General features: G+C 36.2%; 1 pseudogene; it reads left to right on the forward strand.

Annotated features, from left to right (window-relative positions):
- The first annotated feature begins 3,203 nt into the window (after positions 1-3,203).
- Positions 3,204-13,333, forward strand: LOC102814457 (annotated as a pseudogene).
- Positions 13,334-16,420: the final 3,087 nt, after the last annotated feature.

A 16,420-nucleotide genomic window follows, 5' to 3' on the forward strand; every position in this document is an offset into this window, starting at 1 on the left:
AAAGAGGAAGACCCCCAGTGAGATGGATTGGTAAAGTGGTAGCATCAATGGGTTCAAGTGTGACAACAATTGTGAGGTTGGCCCAGGACTGGGCAGTGTTTTGTTCTGTTGTCCATAGTGTCATTATGAGTCGCTACTGACTTGATGGCACCTAATAACAACATCAAGAACAACGGGTAGAAGAGCAAGATGAAGTAGTCCACTGCACTACAAAAGGGGGGGGGAAGAACAAAAAAACTTTGCCAAGGAAAAAAAGGGGGAGTTTTTTTTTTTTTTTTTTTTACCTTGTAAAATCCTACAAAAATCCTCACCACTGGACCAATAAACAACATTCTTATCAATGGAGAAAGGATTGAAGTTGTCAAGGACTTCATTCTTCTTGGATCAACTATCAACACTCGCGGAAGTAGCAGTCAAGAGATCAGACGACGTATTGCACTGGGCAAATCTGCTGCACAGGAACTTTTAAAAGTATTGAAGAGCAGAGATGTCAGCTTGAGGACTAGGGTGCGCCTGACCCAGGCCATTGTGTTTTCAATAGCTTCATATGGATGCGAAAGCTGGACAGTGAATAAAGAGGATCATAGAAGAATTGATGCCTTTGAGTTGTGGTGTTGGAGGAGAATACTGAGGGTGCCATGGACTGCCAAAAGAACCAATAGATCTGTTTTGGAAGAGGTGCAGCCAGAGTGCTCCTTAGAGGCCAGGATGGCTAAGCTTCGTCTCTCCTACTTTGGACATGTGGTCCGGAGGAAACAATCGTTGGAGAAGGATGTCATGCTGGGTAGGGTGGAGGGTCAGAGAAAAAGAGGAAGACCTCCAACGAGATGGATCGGCCAGGTGGCATCATTGATGGACTCGGGGGTGGCAGCAGTGGTGAGGTTGGCCCAGGATCGAACATTGTTTCGTTCTGCTGTGCATGGGGTCGCTATGAGTCGGTTCCGACTCGATGGCACCTGACAACAACAACAAATGATCAAAGTTAATATTAATAATAGGACAAACTGATATTTGAAAATTATGACATTTTATTTCATCTGATTTGATACAATATAAAATATGCAACATTACCTATTTAGTATACCTGAAAAAAAAAAATGTTTAGTTTGAGTTTTGCCAAGCATTTAGATTCAATATCTAGTTTATAGGAAGAAGAGGTACAGGAAGTCACTAAATCATTTCACTAGGAAGTAATCAGCCAAATCCAGGAAGTAGACATCTTTATTCCAGTATCTTAAAGAAAAAAGCAGTAGTAAATCTGTCCTAGATTAAAAGGGACTAAAGATACACAGGAGTCCAGGTGTGGTGCTATAGGATAAGGACCTCAAGGTTGGTTTGAACCACAGGGCCAGCAACTTAAATTCACCAGCTGCTTCTTGGAAACCCTCTCTACAGGGTGGTTATGTTTTGGAACTGACTCTATGGAACTTAACAACAAAGATTCACAGAAGCAATGCATACATTTTTATTGCCTTCTTGTTTTGAAAATTTAGTAATAAAATATTTGGGAACAATTAGAAAAATTTGAATATGTTCCAGATAATAGATGATACTAAAGAATTGTTCATTGAATTTCAGATGAGAGTGGTGTTATGTTATATACAAGTTGTAGTTATTTTTGAACAATGATGTTTCATCAGGAATACCCACAAACTCACAGGGAATAGCAATCTCAAATACTTTGCTCACTTTCCTGGGCTTCCCATTCTTAGGATGTTGACTGTCTAGTTAGTTCTGTTTTGTTTTAGCCTTCGGGTTTTCTATTTGTCTCAGTGAAAGCTTTGGTATGAGTAATCTAATGAGCCATTACTGGGAATGAACATTCTAGAGTGCTTTATAAAAGACTAAATTATTTGCTTTAGCTATCCTAGCTATTTACATTCCCCAGACAACTATATAACTCTACCATTCTATTGCAGTGCAGACAGGTAATGAATCTATTTCATAAAGAAAATTTTTACCTCCAGAAAAGGGTATACAGGTTATCTAGTGGAATCTTAGAGTTCCAAAATATAAGGTAATTGAGAATCCATATAATCCATCATTGTGGAATATTTGCTCATGAAAGAGATTCTATATATATAAAGCTCTTGGAAATCATCTATCACTTTCTTTCTTTACCAATTTATTAAAAAGGGCATTCGGAGATCCTTCAATCTTTCTGGGTTCTTAGAATACTTAGACAATCTAATGAAAGTGATAAAATACCTCCACAGAAAAATGTACCCATGATCAAATACTGAATATATATTCTATGGGTTCTAGTACCTCAATTATACATTGTTATTGTTGTTGTTGTTGTGATGTGCCATGGAGTGGGTTCTGACTCATAGTGACCCTGCACAGAGTTTCTGAGGCTGTAAATCTTTATGGGAGCAGAAAGCCTCATCTTTCTCCTCTGGAACAGCTGGTAGTTTCGAACTGTTGACCTTAAGGTTCACAGCCCATTTCATAACCACTACGCTACCAGACTTCCTCAATTATACATAGATATGATATTATATAAGAACAAGTATATGTACATTATTTGGTGAGTAATATAGGTTGATATTAGTGACAGCAATCAAATTCCCATGTGTTTTTGGCAAACTTTACCATGACCTGCAATGTTCAACTCCTCACACAGTAGATTATGAGGGTGGGAGGATGATAAAAGAGGAAAGAATGCAATATAGTCCAAACATGGGAAGAAAACTGTGGGGGATTCTCATGTGAAGCAATAAATGAGAATTATTGAAAGTGGGGGAAAAAAAAACAAAAAAACAAGGAAAATTAAAAGAAAACAAAAGAGAAGTAGGAAGAGAGTTGGAAAAAAGGAGAAGATGAAATCAGCAAAGATTGTTCCTGGTAACTGGTTCAGGGAATCAACACTGAGCATTCTGAAGTAGTCTTAGTAAATACTGAGTCCATGTAGCAGCACTGTCCAGCTACTGAAAAGTAAGGAAAACCTAAGTAAGTTATTACCCAAATGAGAATTTGTGTGATAGTGGCAATATCTCTCTTGAGGAATGGGAAATGACACTAAATGATGAAAAGAAATACAGACAAAACAAAAAGACAGCAACCTGAGGAAGTTTCTATGGACCTGACCAATTTATGCAAAATTGGGCTCCCAGCTTAAACATCTGATATAAAATAGGGGAGCCTTCATCTCTACAGTTACCTCTTATCCCCTTTAGAGCTCCTGTGTATACACAGGCCATATGAATGAAATTCAAGACATCAAAATTATAGTTATTCGGATGGAAAGAGTCTTTGAACTTGAAATGTAATTAGTACTAGTGATTGCAGTTCAGTTTTACATTGCCCTTTGTAAACTATACTGCTCATTAAACAAATTCATAAACAGCTGGGAAATTCTATTCCTAGGAGGTATATATGTAGTTGGTGTAAAAGCTACCTGGAGTCTAAAGGATTAAAGGAATTCAAAGTATATTAATCCCCCTGAACCACACAAAGCTTTGTTTTATTTATCACAGCACTATGAGAGCTTTCTTGATGCCTGCAGAATACATAATAGTCATAAATTCCCTCCTTTTACCTTTATTTGTCTCAAGATTTCATTGGAGGTTGAAATTAAAAGATTGCTCCTAATATTCACAATTTGCTCTGAAATTCTAAAGTATGCTAATCATCAGTCAGAGACCAGGAATTCCATTATATAAAAAGTTGTTAAAGATTTTTTATCTGGGACCTACAGGATAAAAAAAAAAATTGATGAAATACCAGAAATGGTATTATTTAACCAAATGTTATCTTTAAAATATTGTAGAGACTACACCATTGTCATGCTTTAGCCTCTTTCATCTATAAGATCAATAGTTCTGTAAACCAATAGTGCTTTCTACTTACTTTGACAAGCTATGTAATTCTTTAAAGGAAAATTCTCTAGGATTAAATTTTGGGGGTAAGCCAATTCAACATTTTGCAATGCACAATTTATTAACATCAGTATCATTAGTCAACTTTACAACCTTACGTCTAATCAATATAAATTTTCACTGACCGTTAACAGAAACTCCATAAACAATATCCCTTCTCTTGAACTCTCCCTCCTATACTTGGTGGTGGTGGTTATGTGCCATGGAATCAGTTCCAACTCATAGCAATCCTGTACAGGGTTTCTGAGACTGCGAATCTTTATGGGAGCAGAAAGCTTCATCTTTCTCCCATGGAACAGCTGGTAGTTTTGATCTGCTGACCTTGGGGTTTGCACCTGGTAACCACGAATAAGCTTATGTCTCTATACATTTTCTGGCTCATCACATTTTTGAGGTGGAAACCATATGTCTTTTAGGACTAATCACCAAAATATATATAAAATTTCAATAACTTAACAATAAAAAGACAAGTAATCCAATTAAAAAATAGGCAATGGTCTAGAATTGGCATTTCACTAAAGAGGTTTTTTGGTCAACACACACAAAAAGATGCTCAATGTCATCAGCCATCAGAGAAATGCAAGTCAAAATCATAATGATGTACCATTTTAATCCTATAGGATTGCTGATGCTTAAAAATAAAGGAAAACCACAAGTGTTACCAAAGGAGGTGAAATTGGAACCCATGTCCATTTCTGGTGAGAATGCAAAATGGTATAGCCATTGTGGGACTGTGGGAACAGTAAGTTTTTGTTTTTTTAAAATAAAATTCAAATTACTTAACTAAACTTATCTTCCTGAGATCAGCATAAACCAGAATGATTGGCACAAAAAGTTATAGAAGATAGTGTGTGGCATATATGATCATGGTCTTATCTTAACTGGTATGTATTTGTAATTCATATCGCAACTTCTAAATTCAAACCTTGTAAAGAAAGTGATTCTGTTTTTCATTACATTAAAATTATCCTCAGGATCTTAACAATTCTGGGCTCATTAAAATAACATAATGAGATCTTTCCTTTATTTAACTGTGGTGAACAAATAAATTGTGAAAATCATATGTATTAAAATAAGATATGGTGATAATAGTGTGGCACTTTAGGATAAACACTGGACAACAAGGTCGATTTGAACTGCGAAGTTGGCCGTCCTTGGAAACCCTATACAGTGTAACTACATGTCAGATTTAACATGACAACACTAACCAACTAACAACATCATGGTTATAATAAACATGTAAACATGTATCTAAACAATATATTTAGTTCCAATATAATATAGAAATTATCTTTATTTCAGTCAAATTCAACCAGTTCTATTCTCTATGAAGTGGAAATCCATTTGATTATTTCCTTTTTAACAGTGTTATAATAATTAACTGAAAGAAAGAATGCTATTTCAGTCCCCACTCCCCACACACACAGCAGACAGAAGTTTGAGAATGTTCACATGAGAAAATGGACTGGTTCTAGATTATATATATATTTTAAAGACTCTAGACATTATATTTGGTGTCCACAAAAAGGGAAGATTAACATCCAGGCCATAATCCCTATGTAATCATCCAATGTTTTCAATGATTTTTTAGGATAGAGATAGATCACTGATGCAAACAACAAGGCACTCAGTTGCTAACAGAAAGGATAAAGCGACTTGACCACACTTAACAACAATAAAGTGGCTCCAGGGAGTCCTGGTTGGGTAGTGGTTTAAGCGTTGGGCAAGGTCAGCAATTCAATACCACTAGGTGCTCCATGGGAGGAAGATGAGATGCTCTGCTCCCCCAAAAATTTACAACCTCAGAAACCCTATACAGGGTCACTATGAGTTAGGACTGACTCAATGGCACATCACCACCACCACCACCAATGGCTCCATGGACTTTTGGTGTGGCACTGTAGGATAAACAGTGAATGGCTAACCAAAGGTTAGCAGTTCAAACTCATCAGCCACTCCTTAGAAACCCTATACAGGGTCATTATGAGTCAGAACTGACTCAAAGGCACTTAACAATGACAGTAGCTCCATAGGAGAAAGAGCTGGTGATTTGCTTTCATAATGGTTATAACCAATTAAACCTTCTGGGGTAGTTCTTTTTGACACATGGGGTTTTTAGGTATAAAAAATTGGCTTGACAGCACCTAACAATGACATCTGAGATAATGGGAAGTATTACATGCATAATATGAAAATACAATTGTAAGAATGGCAGGAGGGAAGGCACTTGACCTCTTAAGCCACAAAGTGGAAAGAGAATTAAACTCATCATCAGTCCAATGCTGGTGATTTGTACGAGACTGAGGTCAGACATGCTTCTACCCTCCAGCCTTCTTTCCCTATTCTGGCACTAACCGACTCTCCTATAGCACTCTCTACTTCTCTGCAAGGTTTGATAATTCATTGCAATAGCCTCACAGAAATAAGACTATTGGGTTTACTAGAAAAGTTAACAGGTCACGATTCAGGATCAGAAATGTTCAGGACACAGTTCTTTGGTCAGGATAGTCTTTTTCCAGCCATGCCTGGAGTCAGGTTTCTCTGGTCCCAGCCATGCCTGCAGGTAGGCCTCTCAGCATGTGGCTCTTTGGCTTCTGCCCTCCTTGGACAATGTTACAAAGCTCTTTTAGTACTGCTGATAAATGCCTAAAGGGCATGCCATTTTGCCATATGACTCTGACCAAAGGCACTCAACTATAGCTCTGTGGATTAGCAAATTTAGATCCCCAATTAAGTGCTTGGAGACATTCCACTCTGCGAACAGTACTCAGTTTTACTCCCTCTGTCAGCTGGAAAGCCCTCTGCTCTGTCTCATGTTCTTGGTACTGCTGTTTCTGCTATTGCAGCATCTCTGCCACTTCTGTGGTATCACAAAGCTCTGTCTCCTGGATCTAGAAGGTTTAATATGCAGGTATATTGGGGTCCAAAGTGCACACTCCACTACTGTTTCTTCTTTCTTGATGGTAGTGAGATCTTTCTTCCTGCTTCTGAGATGGTTCATTTTAAACCCAGAAAGATGGTAAAATTGACTAAACTCGACATTTAAGTTCTAAGCCTTACAATCACAACTGATTTTGTTAGCATTTGCTCACAATTGAGTCATATAATTCTATTAACATTTTATCCCACCTTCTCTTACTCAGATGCATCTGGAAAAAAATTTGCATGGTTTCACCCAGTCATTCGGTGAGAGTTACTATCACTAGAATAGTCATATCATTTAAATCACTATACCACACTAATACTATGAAAAAGTGATAGAAAACTTCTAGAAATAAATGCAAAATAACCGAACGCTTAAAAAAAGTCCCTTTGAACATTCTTAAAACATTATGGTGATGGAGAAGAGAGTGTGTGTCTTTGTCAGGGTTTAGAGACAAAGTCTGAGGAGAGTACATCATAACGAGGTAGCATTGAGCATATCTTAGTGGTAAAAGAACAGTTTTGAATCTTGAATTTTTTTTTAAATGATGGGTATACATATCCAAAAGAAAAAAACAAAATCAAACCATTGTCAACAACTCACTTCAGGCTCAGAACAATCCTATGTAGGGTTCAGTGTCTGTATATCTTCAGGGGAACAGACAACAGTCTCCTATGAGGTGGCTGGTGGGTTTGAACCACTGGCATTGTAATTAACAACTCAACACTAAATTCACAGAATCCCAGGAATCCTATACAAATCCACATAGGATATATAATAGAATAGAAATATACACATACTCACAAATAAGTGTATGTTAAACTTGTGAAATCTGAAAGTTTGCAGATTAAACCTATATCTGCCAATTGAACCAGTTTTCTGCATATTATGTTGGACTGTTCTTATATGTAAGATGTTGCTTAAAACTGAAAAAATGAAAAATGAAATTTAGAGCTAAATATCAGAAGGAATGTTTTTAAGGGTTAGAAGAGGAACTGGCTCAGGAAACTATTCTTTTTCATCATAAACCTATCCGGTTATCTTCTCTGTGAACACGTAATGCTTTGGCAAGAGAAAAATTTAATAACATTATAGTATGTAGTATATTAAAGTGACTTATGAGAAAAAGGTTTATCATGTTATGTTCAAGAATAATAGGTCAGCCTATATCCCTTTAAGGGAAAATTGGCCTATACATGAATAAAATGTAATTTTAGCTCGGCTAATCATTTGATACAACAAAGGGATGTTTGGAATCATCTCAGGGCATCATGTTGTTATTGTTCTTAGATGTTGTGGAATCGGTTCCAAATCACAATTACCCTGTGAAGGACAGAACAAAGCTTTGCAGGGTCCTTGGCCATCTTCACAATCATTCCTACTTCCAGCCCAAGGGGTTCCTCTTTGGCACTTTATCAGACAAAGTTGGCAGCTATTCTTAAATTTTTCATTGGTTTGTTTTTCAGAAGACTTCTTCCTATCCTGTTTTCTAGAAACTCTGCTGAAATCTATTCACTCTGGGTGACCCTGCTTGTGTTTGAAACACTGGTGGTAAAGCTTCCAGCATCATAACAACATGCAAGCTACTACAGTACCACAAATCGACATATGAGTGATGGCAGGGCATCTTAGGCAGTTCCCTATTTCCTTTAAGTAATATACTAGATATTGACATAGAATTTTTCAGGATTAGTGTCAAATATGTTGTTGTTATTAGGTGTTGTCAAGTTGGCTCCAACTAGTGACAACTTTATGTATAACAGACTAAGACACTGCCAGTCCTATGCCATCCTCACAACAGCTTCCCATGTTTGGCTCATTGGTGCAACCACAGTGCCAATTCATGTCACTGACAAACTTCCTCTTTTACATTGATCCTCTGGTTTACCAAGAATGATGTCCTTCTGTGAGACTGATCCCTCCTGAAAGTGTGTAAGACAAAGATTTGCCCTCTGCTCCCAAGGGAGCTTCTAGCTGTTCATCCTCCTGGCATTCCTTGTAATAGTCAATATTTTTTGCCAACATAAAAGACATCAATATACTCTAACCAATATACTGAATTATATATACTTCATTGAAGAGTAGCAACTGGGTTTTATTTATCTTGTAAATTCTGTACCTAATGCTTTCTTTAGCACAGTACATGTTTATTTAATTGAAATGGAAAACAAATGTACAAGATAAATTCAGAAGAATAATGGGAAATATGAAATTGGATGCATTAAGTTTGTTTTATATGAGTGAAATAAGATAAAAGAATAAGAAAACCAACTAAAGAATATGTATGTGAATGCAGTTGTAGGTGGAATACTTTTTCATGGTTAAGCCACTGGACCCAGAATTTTTATTGCAGCAAATAAATCAGAGACTAGAAATTAACAAAGAGCTAATGCATAGTTTCCTAAATAAAATTTAAAAGAAAATGTTAGTTTTAGAATTATGAAAGGAACAAAGTTTTGTTTTTGATCAGAATTGTTTAGCAAAAATCTTTGAAAAAGGTTTTGAGCTTTGAAAAGAAATTGAGTTTTTAAGATATGGATGGATATGGTGGAAAAAAACCAGAATTATAGGATAATTCATGATAGTTATGAAATTTAAATTCAAGGAAAGTCCAATTTGATAGAAACTAGATAGAGATGACAAAATTTGCTAATGGAAAACTTTTAAATATAGGAAATAGGGAAGATAGCTATTTTAATTATTTTCCTGGTTGAAGCTTGAATTTTATAGGGGTATAACAGATAATAAGGAGCTCTGGTAGTGTAGTAGTTACGAATCAGGCTGCGAACCTCACGGTCAGCAGTTTGAAGCTACCAGCTGTTCTGCGGGAGAAAGATGAGGCTTTCTGCTCCCATAAAGATTTACAGCCTCGAAAACCCCGTACAAGGTCGCTATGAGTCAGAACTGATTCCATGGCACATAACAATAACAACAACAACAATAACAGAAAATAGGATCACTCATAGTATAGTGGTAAAACAAAAAAAGTGTGTGGTTTTAACCCATTCATGTGAAAAATGTGTCAGTCTGTTTCCTTAAAGATTTACAGCCTTGGAAATTCTGTATAACACTTCTACTCTGCCTTATAACAGGGCAGCTGAGTTGGAATCAACTGTATGGCAATGGGCTTTTTTTTTGCTTTGCTTTGTTTTTTTTTTGTTTTTTTTTAGCATATAATGAAGTAAGACAGAGTGAAAGAGCAGTCCTATATTCCAGGCTGCTCATATTTCCAGGATAAATACTCAGAACAATATTTCTTTAGGTTACTAGTATATCAAACAGAGGTTGAAGAAAACCATTTAAGTCTCATCCACTGATCCTCAGGGATATGTGTAGCTTGCAAATGATAGCATGTGTAATACTCATTGTATACCTGTTGTGTCCTTCATGTACCATGTGCCTGGATATAGTCATCTAATAAGGATCTTCTGCTGGAATCGGTTGAGGAATCCTATTGGTGCAATGGTTAGTGTGTTATCATGGCATAGTTTTGAGGAGATTGAAGATTATGTGTACTTTACTGGGCCATACTTAGCCTACAAACCAACTGCTAAACCCCATCTAGAACTTTCTTGTTTAAAGATTACAGGCTACTTTCTTTCTTAGCTAACTTTTGATCTATGCCACCAACTGTATAAACACAAAATACAAGTCAGGTCAAAAAGAAACTTGAAATGATGGAACATTGCAGTTTAAAAAGACTTTAAGACAATTTGCATTGAATAATTTGTTCTGGAAATGAACAAATTTAATCTGCTACGACTTGTCTGTCAATTTGTCATACTGTGGTGGCTTGTAGGTTGCTGTGATGCTAGCAGCTATGCCATCAGTAATTTAGATGTCAGCATAATCACTCATGGTGGAAAGGTTGCAGTGGAGCTTGCAGATTAAGGCAAACTCAAAGGGATAGACAGACCACTTCTGAAGGGTTTAGCATTGAAAACCTTATGAATAGCAGTGGAAGATTGTCTGATATAGTGTCAGAGACTCTCAAGTTGGAAGGCACTCCAAATATGACTGTGGAAGAGCTGACTCCTAGAAGTAAAGTTGATTTTAATGAAGTGAATGAAGCAAAGCTTTGGGGACTTTCATTTGCTAATGTGACATAACTCAAAATGAAAGAAACAACTACAAATATCTTTAAATAATCAGATTGTGGTGAATGTTAGTCTTGATGACCCTGAGACCCCAAAGAACTAAATGGTACCTGGCAACCTGGCAACTACCTACTGCTCTAAAAAGGATCACATTACAAATCCTGGATTGAGTAGAAGCAAATGTGGAATGAAACTCAAAGTTATAAAAAAGACCAGACTTACTGGTCAGAAAGAGACTGGAGTGACCTGAGCCCATGCCCTTTGTCACCCTTCAGATCTGGAACAGAAGTAACCATTGTGGTGCATATTTCAGTTAAGTAATAAATAGATATATGAGGGGACAACAGTACTAGTGACATATACACATCATGGAATGGTCAGCCACATAAGATTGAAAGGCAGCATTTAACCTAAGGACAAAATTCAGAAGTGTTGGGAAAGAAGGTGGAATGCAAACAAGAATCACAGTGAGGAAATGGGATAACTGATGCTATACTGAGGGAATTGAAATCATTGAAATGAAATTAATATATGATTTGTTGAAAGTAAAACTGACAATCTGGTCTGTTAACCTTCTATCAACTCACAACAAAAATCAAAATAATAATAATAATCATAACATTGAATGAATCTAGGAAAATAGGAAATTCTCAGAAATAAAATAAAAAGTATAAGGATTAACTTCCTAGGTATTTGTGAGCTGAAATGCACAGGTATTGGCCATTTTGAATCAGATAATGCACTGTGCCTGGAATAGAAAAAGGACACATCATCCAAAAGAGCATTTCAAGATCTATCTTAAAGTGCAATGCTGTCAGTGAAAGGTTAATATCTATGAGCTTACAGACTTTCTGGAATCCTGGTGTGGCACTGTAGGATAAGCACTGAATTGCTAACACAGAGGTTGCTGGTTCAAATCCACCAGCCACTTCCTCAGAAAGTCTACACAGATCACTATGAGTCAGAACCAACTCAAGGGCACTTAATAACAACAAGGCTTTCCAAAAAAATCTTTCCAAAAAAATCTTTCCCCTCAAAGATTTACAGCTTCAGAAACCCTATACAGGGTTGCCGTGAGTTGGGACTGTATGGATGGCACTTAACAACAACGAAACACAGTAAGACTAGTTAATATTGCTAATATTCAAATTTAAGCACCAACCACAAAAGATGATGGTGAGATTGAAGAATTATATGAACTTCTTAAGTCTGAAACTGATTAATCATGCAAGCAGAATGCATTAATAGTTACTAGTCATTGGAAAGTGAAAATTGGAAACAAAGAACAAGGATCTGCAGTTGGAAAACATGGACTTGGTGATAGAAATGATGCTGGAGATTGCATGGAAGAATTTTGTAAAACAAATGATTTATTCAATGAGATTCAATAACATAAAAGGCAACTGGATCCATGAGTCTTACAACATGGAATATACACGGATAAATTGACCACATTTATGTAGAAAATATGGAGAAGTTCAATATAACAACCAAACTAAGGCCAGGAGCCAACTGTGGAAAAGACCATCAATTGCTCATATGCAAGTTCAAACTGAAGATGAAGGAAATTAAAGAAACTTCATGAGTGGTTTTATGACCTTGAGTATATCCAATCTGAATTTAAAGATTATCTCAAGAACAGATTTGATGCATTAGATGCTAATGGTCAAGGACCAGAATAGTAGTGGGATGGATGGCATCAAGAGTATCATTCTTAAAGAAAACAAAAGGTCACTAAAAAGAAAGAAAAGACCAAAATGAATGTCAGAAGAAATTCTGGAACTTGCTCTTCTGCATAGAGAAGCTAAGCAACAGAAAAAAAAATGGAAATAAAATACCTTAATAGAAAATTTCAAAGGGCAGCTTAAGAAAACAAAGTAAAGTATTATAGTGAAATGTGCAAAGACTTGGAGTTAGAAAACCAAAATGAAAGAACACATTCAGCATTTCTCAAGCTAAAAGAACTTAAGAAAAAAATTCAAGCATCAACTTGCTATACTGAAAGATTAATTATTGAAAAATGCAAGAAGCATCAAAAGAAGATGGAAGGATTTTGGTCATGTCACCGGGTCTCAAGTGACACTGCAGAAGTACAAGAAGGTCAACCTGGAAGTTTAATTTGGACCTTACTCATCAGTAGAAGATGGAATTTTTATTTTGGAAATTTTGAACAATTTCTATGAGAGATGGTTAAAGTCAATGGAAAAACTGGAAATCTCGGAAATGTTCACATTGAACGTTTCAAAAATAAAGTTACAGTTGTTTCTGAAAAACAGTTCTCTAAAAGGTATTTGAAATGCCATACCAAGAAATACCTTAAGAAGAACAACCTTCGTGATTGGCTTCATGTGGTTGCATCTGACAAGGAGACTTAAGAGCTTCGTTATTTCCAGATTAGTCAAAATAAAGATGGCCCTGAATCTGAGGACTAGATGGAGCCTTATAGTGCTTTGCTTGCTAATAAAATAATGAAGCATACTGAGAAACACCTAGGAATGGACTTGTAATTTGTTGGTAATTAAAAACATTGCACTCAAAAAAAAAATAAAAAAGATGGACGAAATATAAAATACCTGTACCAAATAGAATTGGTTATTACGCCAATATATCAAAGGGTAACTTATGATCAAGAACTGATGATATTGAAGGAAGAATTCCAAGATGACTGAGGCATTGACAAAAACCAGACTTCAGGAATTCACAAAATACAAACAGAAATCTTTCAACAAACTGATACTCAGCATTTCCCAAGCTAAAAGAATTGAGAAAAAAATTCAAGCTTTTGTTTACAATATTGAAGGACTCATTTGGTAAAATATTGAATGATACAGAAAGCATTAAAAGAAAATGGAAGGAGTACAGAGAGTCACTATAACAAAAAGAAAGGATTGATGTTCAACCATTTCAATAGGTATCATGTGATCAAGATCCAATGGTACTGAAAGAATGAGTCCAAGGTACACTGAAGGCATTGGCGAAGAATAAGACTCCAGGAATTAGATGGATTACAAATTGAAATCGTTCGACAAACTAATGCAACACTGAGGACACTCATTCAACTATGGCTAGTTGGGGCAATATCATTAGCATCACAAGCAGATAAAATTTTGCTAAAGATAATTTAAAAATGGCTGTAACAGTACACTGACGGAGAACTTCCAGAGTTTCAAGTCAGATTCAGAAAAGGATGTGGAAGGAGGGTTATCATTGCTGATGTCAGATGAATCTTGACTGAGAGCATAGAATACCAGAAAGATGTTTATCTCTACTTTATTGACAATAAAAAGGCATTCCACTGTGTGGATCACTACAAGCTATGATAAACAATGCAGAGAATGAGTGTTCCATAACACTTAATTTTGCTCAAAAGGAACCTGTACAGAGACCAAAAAACAGTCATTTGAACAAAACAAGGGGACATTGAATGGTTTAAATTCAGGAAAGATGTATGCCAGGGTTGCATTCTTTCACCACACTTATTCAATTTGTACACAGAGTAAATAATCTAAGAAGCTAGAAAATATAAAGAAGAATGAGACATTGGAATTCGTAAAAAGCAGCAATATGCAGATGATACAATTTTGCTTGTTGAAAGTGAAGAGGACTTAAAATATTTACTGATGAAGATCAAAGACCACAGCCTTCAGTATGAGTTGCACCTCAGTGTCAAGAAAGTAAAAATCCTCACTACTGGAGCAGTCAATAACATCATGAAAAATGGAAAAAAGATTGAAACTGTCAAAGACTTCATTTTGCTTAGATCAACTATAAACACTCATGGAAGCAGCAGTCAAGGAATCAAATGACACATTGCATTAAGCAAATCTGCTACACAAGAGTCTTTAAAATATTCAAAAGCAAAGATGTCTCTTTGAAGACTAAGGTGTGCCTGATCCAAACCATGATATTCTCAATAGCCCCATATGCATGTGAAAGTTGGACAATGAATAAGGAAGATTGCAGAAGAATTGATGCATTTGTGTTATGGTGCTGAAGAAGAATATTAAAAGTAGCATGAACTGCCAGAAGAACAAATAAATCTGTGTTGGAAGAAATAAAACCAGAATGCTCCTTGTAAGCCAACATAGTGAAACTCTGTTTCTCCTACTTCGGACATAGGGAGGGACCAGTTCCTAGAGGACTCATGCTAAGTAATGTGGAGGGTCAGTAGAAAAGAGGAAGATACCAAATGAGATCTATTAACACAATGGCAGCAGCAATGGCCTCGTGCTTAACAATTGTGGATGGTGCAAGACCCTGCAGTGTTTCGTTCTGTTGTGCATAAATTTGTTCTGAGTTGGAACTGACTTTATGGCACCTAACAACAACATTAATATCACATGCAAGTAAAATTTTACTTAAGATAATTCACAAAGCATTTGTAACAGTACATCAACAGAGAGATGACAGAAATTCAAGTCGGATTCAAAAGAGGATGTGAAACTATGGACATCATTGCTGACACTATATGGCTAATGTCTGATTTCAGAGAATACTAGAATGATGTCTATGTGTGCATTATTGAATATGCAAAAGCTTTCTACAGTTTAGAGCAGAATATGGATGAGGTTTCAAAGAGTGGGTATTCCAGAATACTTCATTGTGATCATGAGGAACTTGTTGCTGTTCAGACAGAACAGTAGGGCATTAAATAGTTTTAAATAAAGAAATATGTGAGTCAGAAATATGTGAGTTTTATCCCTTCATCCTACTTATTCACTCTATGCTGAGTAAGTGATCTCAGAATCTGGGTTATATAAAGAAGAACATGGCATTAGAATTGGGAGAAGGCTCATTTATCATCTGTAATATGTGGGTAAAACAACCTTGCTTCCTGGAATCAAAGAACACTTGAAATACTTACTAATAAAGATCAAAAACAAAGGCTTTCAGTATGGATTTCACAACAATGTAAAGGAAACAATAAATAAAAAGATTAAAGTTGTCAATGGTGCCAATTTCTCTATAGTTACAATAAATAATCAACATTCATAGAAGTCAAGAAATCAAAGGAAGTATTGCATTAAGCAAATCTACTGAAGAAGTCTCTTTAAAGTGTTTAAAGGGTGAAGATGTCATTTTGAAGACTCTGGTGCATGGTATTTTCAGTTGCCTCACATGCATGTGAAAGTTGAACAATGACTAAGTATGACTGTAAAATAATTTATGCATTTGAATTATGGTTTTGATGAAGAATTATGATACTTTGTCTCTCATATTTTGTACATGTTGTGGGGAAGGACCATTCTCTGGGGTAGAACTTCATTCTTGCTTAAGTGGAGGATCAGAGAAAAACAGGAAAACCCTCAAAGATATGGATTGGCACAGTGGCAGCAATTGTGAGGAAGATGCAGGACTGGGCAATGTTTCAGTCTATTGTGCATAAGGTTGCTGTACATCAGAACTGACGTGATGGCACATAAAATTAACAGTAACGTAAATTAATCTGAGAATTACAGGAAAATTATCATTGTCATACAATTTGACACTGGGAACCAACTATAGACGAGGCTCCAGTT

This window comes from Chrysochloris asiatica, unplaced genomic scaffold (assembly GCF_000296735.1).
Source record: "Chrysochloris asiatica unplaced genomic scaffold, ChrAsi1.0 scaffold00084, whole genome shotgun sequence".
Taxonomy (NCBI): domain Eukaryota; kingdom Metazoa; phylum Chordata; class Mammalia; order Afrosoricida; family Chrysochloridae; genus Chrysochloris; species Chrysochloris asiatica.